The sequence below is a fragment of the Leopardus geoffroyi genome, chromosome B1 (assembly GCF_018350155.1).
Source record: "Leopardus geoffroyi isolate Oge1 chromosome B1, O.geoffroyi_Oge1_pat1.0, whole genome shotgun sequence".
NCBI lineage: Eukaryota > Metazoa > Chordata > Mammalia > Carnivora > Felidae > Leopardus > Leopardus geoffroyi.
This window is the reverse complement of record NC_059327.1, coordinates 37923875-37933026: the sequence shown is the minus strand read 5'-3', so window position 1 is coordinate 37933026 and position 9152 is coordinate 37923875.

Sequence of the window (9152 nt, the reverse complement as noted above, 5' to 3'; positions counted from 1 at the left end):
AGATAGGGATGTATCTTAAAAGACAGACAAAGTGCACAGGGAGGGTGGGAAGGGCATTCTACAATGGCAAAAGGATCAAATATGAAATAATACAGTAAGTGACAACACGTATGCAATATGGCAAAACTGGAACAGAGTTATTGGGAATGGGACAGATAGAGAGACATTAGTGGAACATGAGGACGAAACCGAAAAAAAAAAAAGGAGGGGGAGGAGTGTTATGCTAGAAAATAAATTTTCTCCTTCAGGTAATGGGGATCCGTTGAATAAGCAGAGGAGCAACATCGTCACAAGTATATTTTAGAAAGGTCACTCTGGCAGCAATGTAGGAGGAACGTAAAGGAAGAAAAACCAGAAAAGTACTGCAAAATTATAGGTGAGAGACTGAATTACAGGAATAACATATGAAAAATGATAAACAGGTACAAAATATCGAATGTGGTGAGTGACTGGATGTGGTGATTTCAGGGAAGTTTGGAGTCCAGGACGTTTCCTGTTCCAGGGCTGCTATTTATTAGGCTAGGGAACACAAATGACAGAGCAGATTACAGAGTCAGGGAAGAGGAAAGGGAAAGGGTCAGAAACAATGTCTTTAAACTAAGGCATATTAAATTAAAAGTACCCAGGGGACTTCAAAAAAAATGTTAGGGCTGCCTGAATGCCTCAGTCAGCACCTGACTCTTGATTTTGGCTCAGGTCATGATCTCACAGTTCATGGGTTCAAGCCCCCCCATCTGGTTCTGCGCAGATAGTGCAGGGTCTGCTTGGGATTTTCTCTCTCTCCCTCTGTCTCTTTGCCCCTCCACACTTGTGCTCTCTCTGTCTCTCTCTCCAAATAATAAATGAATAAACTTTAAAAAAAGAAAAAGAAAATTCAGATCAATACACTTCATGTAAGAAGTGTGGTGTTGTCAGACGTTGGTATTGGGTATCCATGGGTAGAGAGCCTTAGCTAGGGTTAGGGTACGGTCGAGGGTCGTTGCCAGGGCCGAAGCAACTCTGGTCTCGTGATCTCCCTTGAGGGCTAAAGTGAGGACCCATACCAGAAGGCGGCTAAATTGCAGGGTTAAGGTCGAGGCAGGCTTAGGTTTCGGTGGAGGGTCCCGGTTCGGGGTAGGGTTAGGATTAGGGTTAGGGTTAGGTCCCAGGAGGTTCCAGGCGTCGATCCCACAGCAGGGCAGTGGTCTCCCCGAAGGGCACAAGGCACGGTGCCGGTCAGAATCCGTCTTTGGCTGCCAAGGCCACACACGTCGATCGGCCCCTGACAAGGAGGCCTCCGGAATCCTCTCGGACAGCTGCAGCCGGGCCTGGAAAATGACATGGTGAGCTTCCAGGTTCCATGCTAAGTCAGCATGCACCGCTTATGGACCCCAGGCACGTGGTGTTGTCAGACGTTGGAATTGGTTCCCCATGGGGAGAGAGCCTTAGGTAGGGTTCGGGTTTGGTCCAGGGACGTCGCCAGGGCCGAATCGACTCTGGTCTCATGATCTCCCTCAAGGGCTGAAGTGAGGGCCCATGCCAGAAGGTGGCTCAATTGCAGGGTTAATGTTGGAGGCAGTCTTAGGTTTCGGTGGAGGTTACCGATTCGGGGTAGGGACAGAGTTCGGGTTAGGTGCCAGGAGGCTCAGGCGCCGAACCCACAGCCAGGCAGTGGTCTCCCCGAAGGGCTGAGTTAAGGCCCAAGGGACGGTGCCGGTCAGGATCCGTCTTTGGCTGCCAAGGCCACACACGTTGAATGGCCCCTGGTCGAGGAGGCCTCCAGAATCCTCTCGGGCAGTTGCAGCCAGGCCTGGGAAACGACATGGTGAGTTCCAGGTTCCATGCCGAGTCAGCCTCCTCCGCTTCTGGACCACACGTGTGAGGTGTTGTCAGACGTTGAAAATGGGTTCCATGGGGAGGGAGCCTTAACTAGGGTTAGGGTTCGGTACAGGGACGTCGCCAGGGCCAAAGCGACTCTGGTCTCATGATGTCACTCGAGGGCTGAAGTGAGGTCCCATGCCAGAAGGCGGCTCAATTGCAGGGTTAGGGTTCGAGGCAGGCTTAGGTTTCAGTGGAAGATCCCGGATTGTGGTTGGGTTAGGATTAGGGTTAGGTCCCAGGAGGCTCCAGGCGCCGAACCCACAGCAGGGCAGTGGTCTCCGCGAAGGACTGATTTGAGGGCACAAGGGACTGTGCCGGTCGGGATCCGTGTTTGGCTGCCAAGGCCACACACGTCGATCAGCCCCTGGTCGAGGAGGCCCCCCGAATCCGCTCGGGCAGCTGCAGCTGGGCCTTGAAAATGACATGGTGAGCTTCCAGGTTCGATGCCGTGTCAGCCTGCACTGCTTCTGTACCCCAGGCGCGTGTGTTGTCAGACGTTGGAATTGGGTCCCCATGGGGAGAAAGCCTTACCTAGGGTTAGGGTTCGGTCCAGGGACGTCGCCAGGGTTGATGCGACTCCGGTCTCGTGATCTCCCTTGAGGGCTGAAGTGAGGGCTCTTGTCAGAAGGCCGCTCAATTGCATTGTTAGGGTTCGAGGCAGGCTTAGGTTTCGGTGCAGGGTCCCGGTTCGGGGTAGGGTTAGGGTTAGGGTTAGATCCCAGGAGGCTCCAGGCTCCGAACCCACAGCACGGAAGTGGTCTCCGCGACATGCTGTGTTGAGGGTATAGTGAGGGTGCCGGTCAGAATCCGTCTTTGGCTGTCAAGGCCACACATGTCGATCGATCCCTGGTCGAGGAGGCCTCCGGAATTCTCTCGGGCAGCTACACCTGGGTCTGGGAAACGACATGGTGAGCCTCCAGGTTCCATGCCGTGTCAGCATACACCGCTTCTGGACCCCAGGCGCGTGGTGATGTCAGATGTTGGAATTGGTTCCCCATGGGGAGAGAGCCGTAGCTAAGGTTAGGGTTCAGTCCAGAGACGTCACCAGGGCCGAAGCGACTCTGGTCTTGTGATCTCCCTGGAGGGCTGAAGTGAGGGACCATGCCAGAAGGCGGCTCAATTGCAGGGTTACTGTTGGAAGCAGGCTTAGGTTTTGGTGTAGGGTCCCGTTTCGGGGTAAGGTTAGGGTTAGGGTTAGGTCCCAGGAGGCTCTAGGCTCCGAACACAATTCAGAGCAGTGTTCTCCCCAAAAAGCTGAGTTGAGGGCACAAGTGACGGTGCCGGTCAGGATCTGTCTTTGTCTGCCAAGGCCACACACGTCGATCGGCCTCTTGTCGAGAAGGTCCCCGGAATCCTCTCGGGCAGCTGCAGCCGGGCCGGGAAACGACATCGTGAGCTTCCAGGTTCCATGCTAAGTCACCCTGCACCGCTTCTGGACTCCAGGCGCGTGGTGTTATCAGACGTTGGAATTGTTCCCCATGGGGAGAGAGCCTTAGCTAGGGTTAGGGTTCAGTCCAGGGACGCCGCCATGGCCGAAGCGACTCAGGTCTCGTGATCTCCCTTGAGCGCTGAAGTGAGGGCCCATGCCAGAAGGCAGTTCCATTGCATGGTTAGGGTTAGAAGCAGACTTATGTTTCGGTGGAGGGTCCCGGTTCGGGGTAGGGTAAGGGTTAGGGTTAGGTCCCAGGAGGCTCCAGGCGCCAAACCCACAGCAGGGGAGTGGTCTCAACTAAGGGCTGAGTTGAGGGCACAAGGGAAGGTGCCGGTCAGGATCCGTCTTTGGCTGCCAAGGCCACACACGTCGATCGGCCCCTGGGCAAGGAGTCTCCCGGCATCCGCTTGGGCAGCTGAAACCGGGCCTGGGAAACGACATGGCGAGCTTCCAGGTTCCATGCCGTGTCAGCCTGCACCGTTTCTGGACCCCAGTTGCGTGGTGTTCTCAGAGGTTGGAATTGGGTCCACATGGGGAGAGAGCCTTAGCTAGGGTTAGAGTTCGGTCCAGGGATGTCGCCACGGCTGAAGCGACTCCGGGCTCGTGATCTCCCTCGAGGGCTGAAGTGAGGGCCCATGCCAGAAGGCGGCTCAATTGCAAGGTTTGTGTTCGAGGCAGGCTTAGGTTTCGGTGGAGTGTCCCAGTTCAGGGTAGGTTTAGGGTTAGGGTTAGGTCCCAGGAGACTCCAGGCACCGCACCCACTGCAGGGCAGTGGTCTCCCCGAAGGGCTGAGTTGAGGGCACAAGGGATGATGCCAGACAGGATCCGTCTTTGTCTGCCAAGGCCACTCACGTGATTGGGCCCCTGGTCGAGGAGGCCTCCGGAATCCTCTCGGGCAGCTGTAGCCGGGCCTGGGAAAGGACATGGTGAGCTTCCATTATCCATGCCGAGTCAGCCTGCACCGCTTTTGGACAGCAGGTGCATGGTGATGTCAGACGTTGGAATTGGGTCCATATGGGGAGAGAGCCTTAGCTAGGGTTAAGGTTCCTTCCAGGGACGTCGCCAGGGCCCAAGCGACTTCAGTCTCGTGATCTCCCTGGAGGGATGAAGTGAGGGCCCATTCCAGAAGGCAGCTCAATTGCAGGGTTAGGGTTCGAGGCAGGCTTATGTTTCGGTGGAGGGTCCCGGATCAGGGTAGGGTTAGGGTTAGGACCCAGGAGGCTCCAGGCGCTGAACCCACAGCAGGGTATTGTTCTCCCTGAAGGGCTGAGATGAGGGCACGAGGGACGGTGCCAGTCAGGATCCGTCTTTGGCTGCCCCGGCCACAGACGTCGATCAGCCCCTGGTCGAGGAGGCCTATGTAATCCGCTCAGGCAGCTGCAGTCGGGCCTGGGAAACGACATGCTGAGCTTCCAGGTTCCATGCCATGTCAGCCTGCACCACTTCTGGACCCCAGGCACGTGGTGTTCTCAGACGTTGGAATTGGGTCCCCATGGGGAGAGAGCCTTCTCCAGGGTTAGGGTTCGTTCCAGGGACATTGCCTGGGCCAAAGCGACTCTGGTCTTGTGATCTCCCGTGAGGGTGAACGGAGGCCCCATGCCAGAAGGCGCCTCAATTGCAGGTTTAGGGTTCGACGTAGGCTTATGGTTCGGTGGAGGGTCCCAGAATGGGGTAGGGTTAGGGTTAGGGTTAGGTCCCATGAGGCGGAGGCCCCAGGCGCCGAAACCAGACCAGGGCAGTGGTCTCCCCAGAGGTCTGAGTTCAGGGCACAAGGGACGGTGCCGGTCAGGATCCTTCTTTGTTACCCAGGGCCACACATGTCGATCGGCCCCTGGTCGAGGAGGCCTCCGGAATCCGCTCGGGCAGCTGCAGTGGTCCTTGGAAAATACATGCTGAGCTTCCAGTTTCCATGCTGAGTCAGACTGCACTGCTTCTGGACCCCAGGCGTTTGGTGTTCTCAGACGTTGGTATTCGGTCCCCATGGGGAGAGAGCCTTAGCTAGGGTTAGGGTTTGGTCCAAGGATGTTGCCAGGGCCGAAGCGATTACAGTCTCATGATCTCCCTCGAGGGCTGAAGTGAGGGTCCATGCCAGAAGGCGGCTCAATTGCAGGGTTAGGGTTCGAGGCAGCCTTAGGTTTCAGCGGAGGGTCCCGGATCGGAGTAGTGTTAGCGTTACGGTTAGGTCCCTGGAAGCTCCAGGCATCGAACCCACAGAAGGGCAGTGTCTCCCCCAGGGGCTGAGTTGAGGGCAGAAGGGACGGTGCCAGTCAGGATCTGTCTTTGGCTGCCAAGGCCACACACGTCGATTGGTCCCTGGTCGAGGAGGCCTCCGGAATCCTCTCGAGCAGCTGCAGCCTGGCCTGCGAAACGACATGGTGAGCTTCGAGGTTCCATGCCGTGTCAGCCTGCACCGCCTCTGGACCCCCGGCGCGTCGTGTTCTCAGACGTTGGAATTGGGTCCCCATGGGGAGAGAGCCTTAGCTAGGGTTAGGGTTCGGTCCAGGAATGTCACCAGGGCCGAAGCGCCTCCAGTCTCGTGATCTCCCTCGAGGGCTGAAGTGAGGTCCCATGCCAGAAGGCGACTCAATTGCAGGGTTAGGGTTCGAAGCAGGCTTAGGATTCTGTGGAGGGTCCCAGACTGGGGTATGGTTAGGGTTAGGGTTAGGTCCCAGGAGGCTCCAGGCGCCGATCCCACAGCAGGGCAGTGGTCTCCCCGAAGGTCTGAGTTGAGGGCACAAGGGACGGAGGCGGTCAGGATCCGTCTTTCGCTGCCAAGGCCACACAGGTCGATCGGCCCCCTGGTCGAGGAGGCCTCCAGAATCTGCTTGGGAAGCTGCAGCCGTGCCTGGGAAACGACATGGTGAGCTTCCAGGTTGAATGCCATGTCAGCCTGCACCGCTTCTGGACCCCAGGTGCGTGGTGTTCTCAGAGGTTGGAATTGGGTCCCCATGGGGAGAGAATCTTAGCTAGGGTTTGGGTTCGGTCCAGGTGCGTCGCCAGGGCCGAAGCGACTCCGGTCTCGTGATCTCCATCGAACGCTGAAGTGAGGGCTCATGCCAGAAGGCGGCTCAATTGCAGGGTTAGGGTTCGAGGCAGGCTTCGGTTTTGGTGGAGGGTCCCGGTTCGGGGTAGGGCTAGGGTTAGGGTTAGGTACCAGGAGGATCCAGGTGCAGAACCCACAGCAGGGCAGTGGTCTCCCCGAAGGGCTGAGTTAAGGGCACAAGTGACGGTGCCAGTCAGGATCCGTCTTTGGTTGCCAAGGCCACACACGTCGTTCAGCCCCTGGTCGAGGAGGCCTCCGGAATCCTCTCGGGCAGCTGCACCCGGGCCTGGGAAACGACATGGTGAGCTTCCATGTCCCATGCCGAGTCAGCCTGCACCGCTTCTGGACCCCAGGCGCGTGGTGTTCTCAGACGCTGGAATTGGGTCCCCATGGGGGAGAGTCTTAGGTAGGGTTAGGGTTCGGTCCAGGGACCTCGCCAGGGCCGAAGCGACTCCGGTCTCATGATCTCCCACGAGCACTGAAGTGAGGGCTCATCCCAGAATGCGGCTCAATTGCAGGGTTTGGGTTCGAGGCAGGCTTCGGTTTCAGTGGAGGTTCTCGTGTCGGGGTAGGGTTAGGGTTAGGGTTAGGTCCCTGGAGGCTCCAGGCGCCGATCCCAGAGCAGGGCAGTGGTCTCCCCGAAGGGCTCAATTGAGGGCATAATTGACGGTGCCGGTCAGGATCCATCTTTGGCTGCCAAGGCCAAACACTTCGATCGGTGCCTGGTCGAGGGGACCTCCGGAATCCTCTCGGACAGCTGCAGCCGAGCCTGGGAAACGACATGGGGAGCTTCCAGGTTCTATGCCGAGTCAGTGTGCACCGCTTCTTGACCCCAGGCACGTGCTGTTCTCAGATGTTGGAATTGGGTCCCCACGGGGGGAGCCTTAGCTAGGGTTAGGGTGCGGTCCAGGGTCGTCGGCAGGGCCGAAGCGACCCTGGTCTCGTGATCTCCCTCGCGCGCTGAAGTGAGCGACCATGCCAGAAGGTGGGTCAATTGCAGGGTTAGGGTTCGAGGCCGGCTTAGGTTTCGTTGGAGGGTTCAGGTTCCAGGTAGGGTTAGGGTTAGGGTTAGGTCCCAGGAGGCTCCAGGGGCATTACCCACAGTGGGGCAGTGGTCTCCCCGAAGGGCTGAGTTGAGGGCACAAGTGACGGTGCCGGTCAGGATCTGTCTTTGTCTGCCAAGGCCACACACGTTGATCGGCCCCTTGTCGAGGAGGTCCCCGGAATCCTCTTGGGCAGCTGCAGCCGGGCCTGGGAAACGACACGGTGAGCTTCCAGTTTCCATGCAGAGTCACCCTGCACCGCCTCTGGACCCCAGGCACGTGGTGTTCTCAGATGTTAGAATTTGGTCCACATGGGGGAGAGACTTAGCTAGGGTTAGTTTCGGTCCAGGGACGTCACTAGGGCCGAATTGACTCCGGTCTCATGATCTCCCTCCAGCACTGAAGTTAGGGCTCATGCCAGAAGGCGGCTCAATTGCAGGGTTAGGGTTCGAGGCAGGCTTAGGTTTTGGTGGAGAGTCCCAGTTCGAGGTAGGGCTAGGGTTAGGGTTAGGTCCCAGGAGGCTCCAGGTGCCGAACCCACAGCAGGGCAGTGGTCTCCCTGAAGGGCTGAGTTGAGGACACAAGTGACGGTGCCAGTCAGGATCCGTCTTTGGCTGCCAAGGCCACACACGTCGATCAGCCCCTGGTCGAGGAGGCCTTCGGAATCCTCTCGGGCAGCTGCTGCCGGGCCTGGGAAACGACATGGTGAGCTTCCATGTCCCATGCCGAGTCAGCATGCACCGCTTCTCGACCCCAGGCGCGTGGTGTTCTCAGACGTTGGTATTGGGTCCCCATGGGGAGAGAACCTTAGCTAGGGTTAGGGTTCGGTCCAGGGTCATCACCAGGGCCAAAGCGACTCCGGTCTCGTGATCTCCATCGAGCGCTAAAGTGAGGGCTCATGCCAGAAGGCGGCTCAATTGCAGGGTTAGGGTTCGAGGCAGGCTTCGGTTTTGGTGGAGGGTCCCGGTTCGGGTAGGGCTAGGGTTAGGGTTAGGTCCCAGGAGGATCCAGGCGCCAAACCCACAGCCGGGCAGTGGTCTCCCCGAAGGGCTCAGTTGAGGGCACAAGTGACGGTGCCGGTCAGGATCTGTCTTTGGCTGCCAAGGCCACACACATTGATCGGTCCCTGGTGGAGGAGGCCTCCGGAATCCTCTTGGGCAGCTGCAGCCTGGCCTGTGAAACGACATGGTGAGCTTCCAGGTTCCATGCTGTGTCAGCGTGCACCGCTTCTGGACCCCCGGCGCGTCGTGTTCTCAGACGTTCGAATTGGGTCCCCATGGGGAGAGAGCCTTAGCTAGGGTTAGGGTTCGGTCCAGGGATGTCACCAGGGCTGAAGCGCCTCCGGTCTCGTGATCTCCCTCGAGGGTTGAAGTGAGGTCCCATGCCAGAAGGCTACTCAATTGCAGGGTTAGGGTTCGAGGCAGGCTTAGGATTCTGTGGAGGGTCCCAGACTGGGGTATGGTTAGGGTTAGGGTTAGGTCCCAGGAGGCTCCAGGCGCCGATCCCAGAGCAGGGCAGTGGTCTCCCCGAAGGGCTCAATTGAGGGCATAATTGACGGTGCCGGTCAGGATCCATCTTTGGCTGCCAAGGCCAAACACTTCAATCGGCCCCTGGTCGAGGGGACCTCCGGAATCCTCTTGGACAGCTGCAGCCAAGCCTGGGAAACGACATGGTGAGCTTCCAGGTTCTAGGCCGAGTCAGCGTGCACCGCTTCTGGACCCCAGGCACGTGGTGTTCTCAGATGTTGGAATTGGGTCCCCACGGGGGGAGCCTT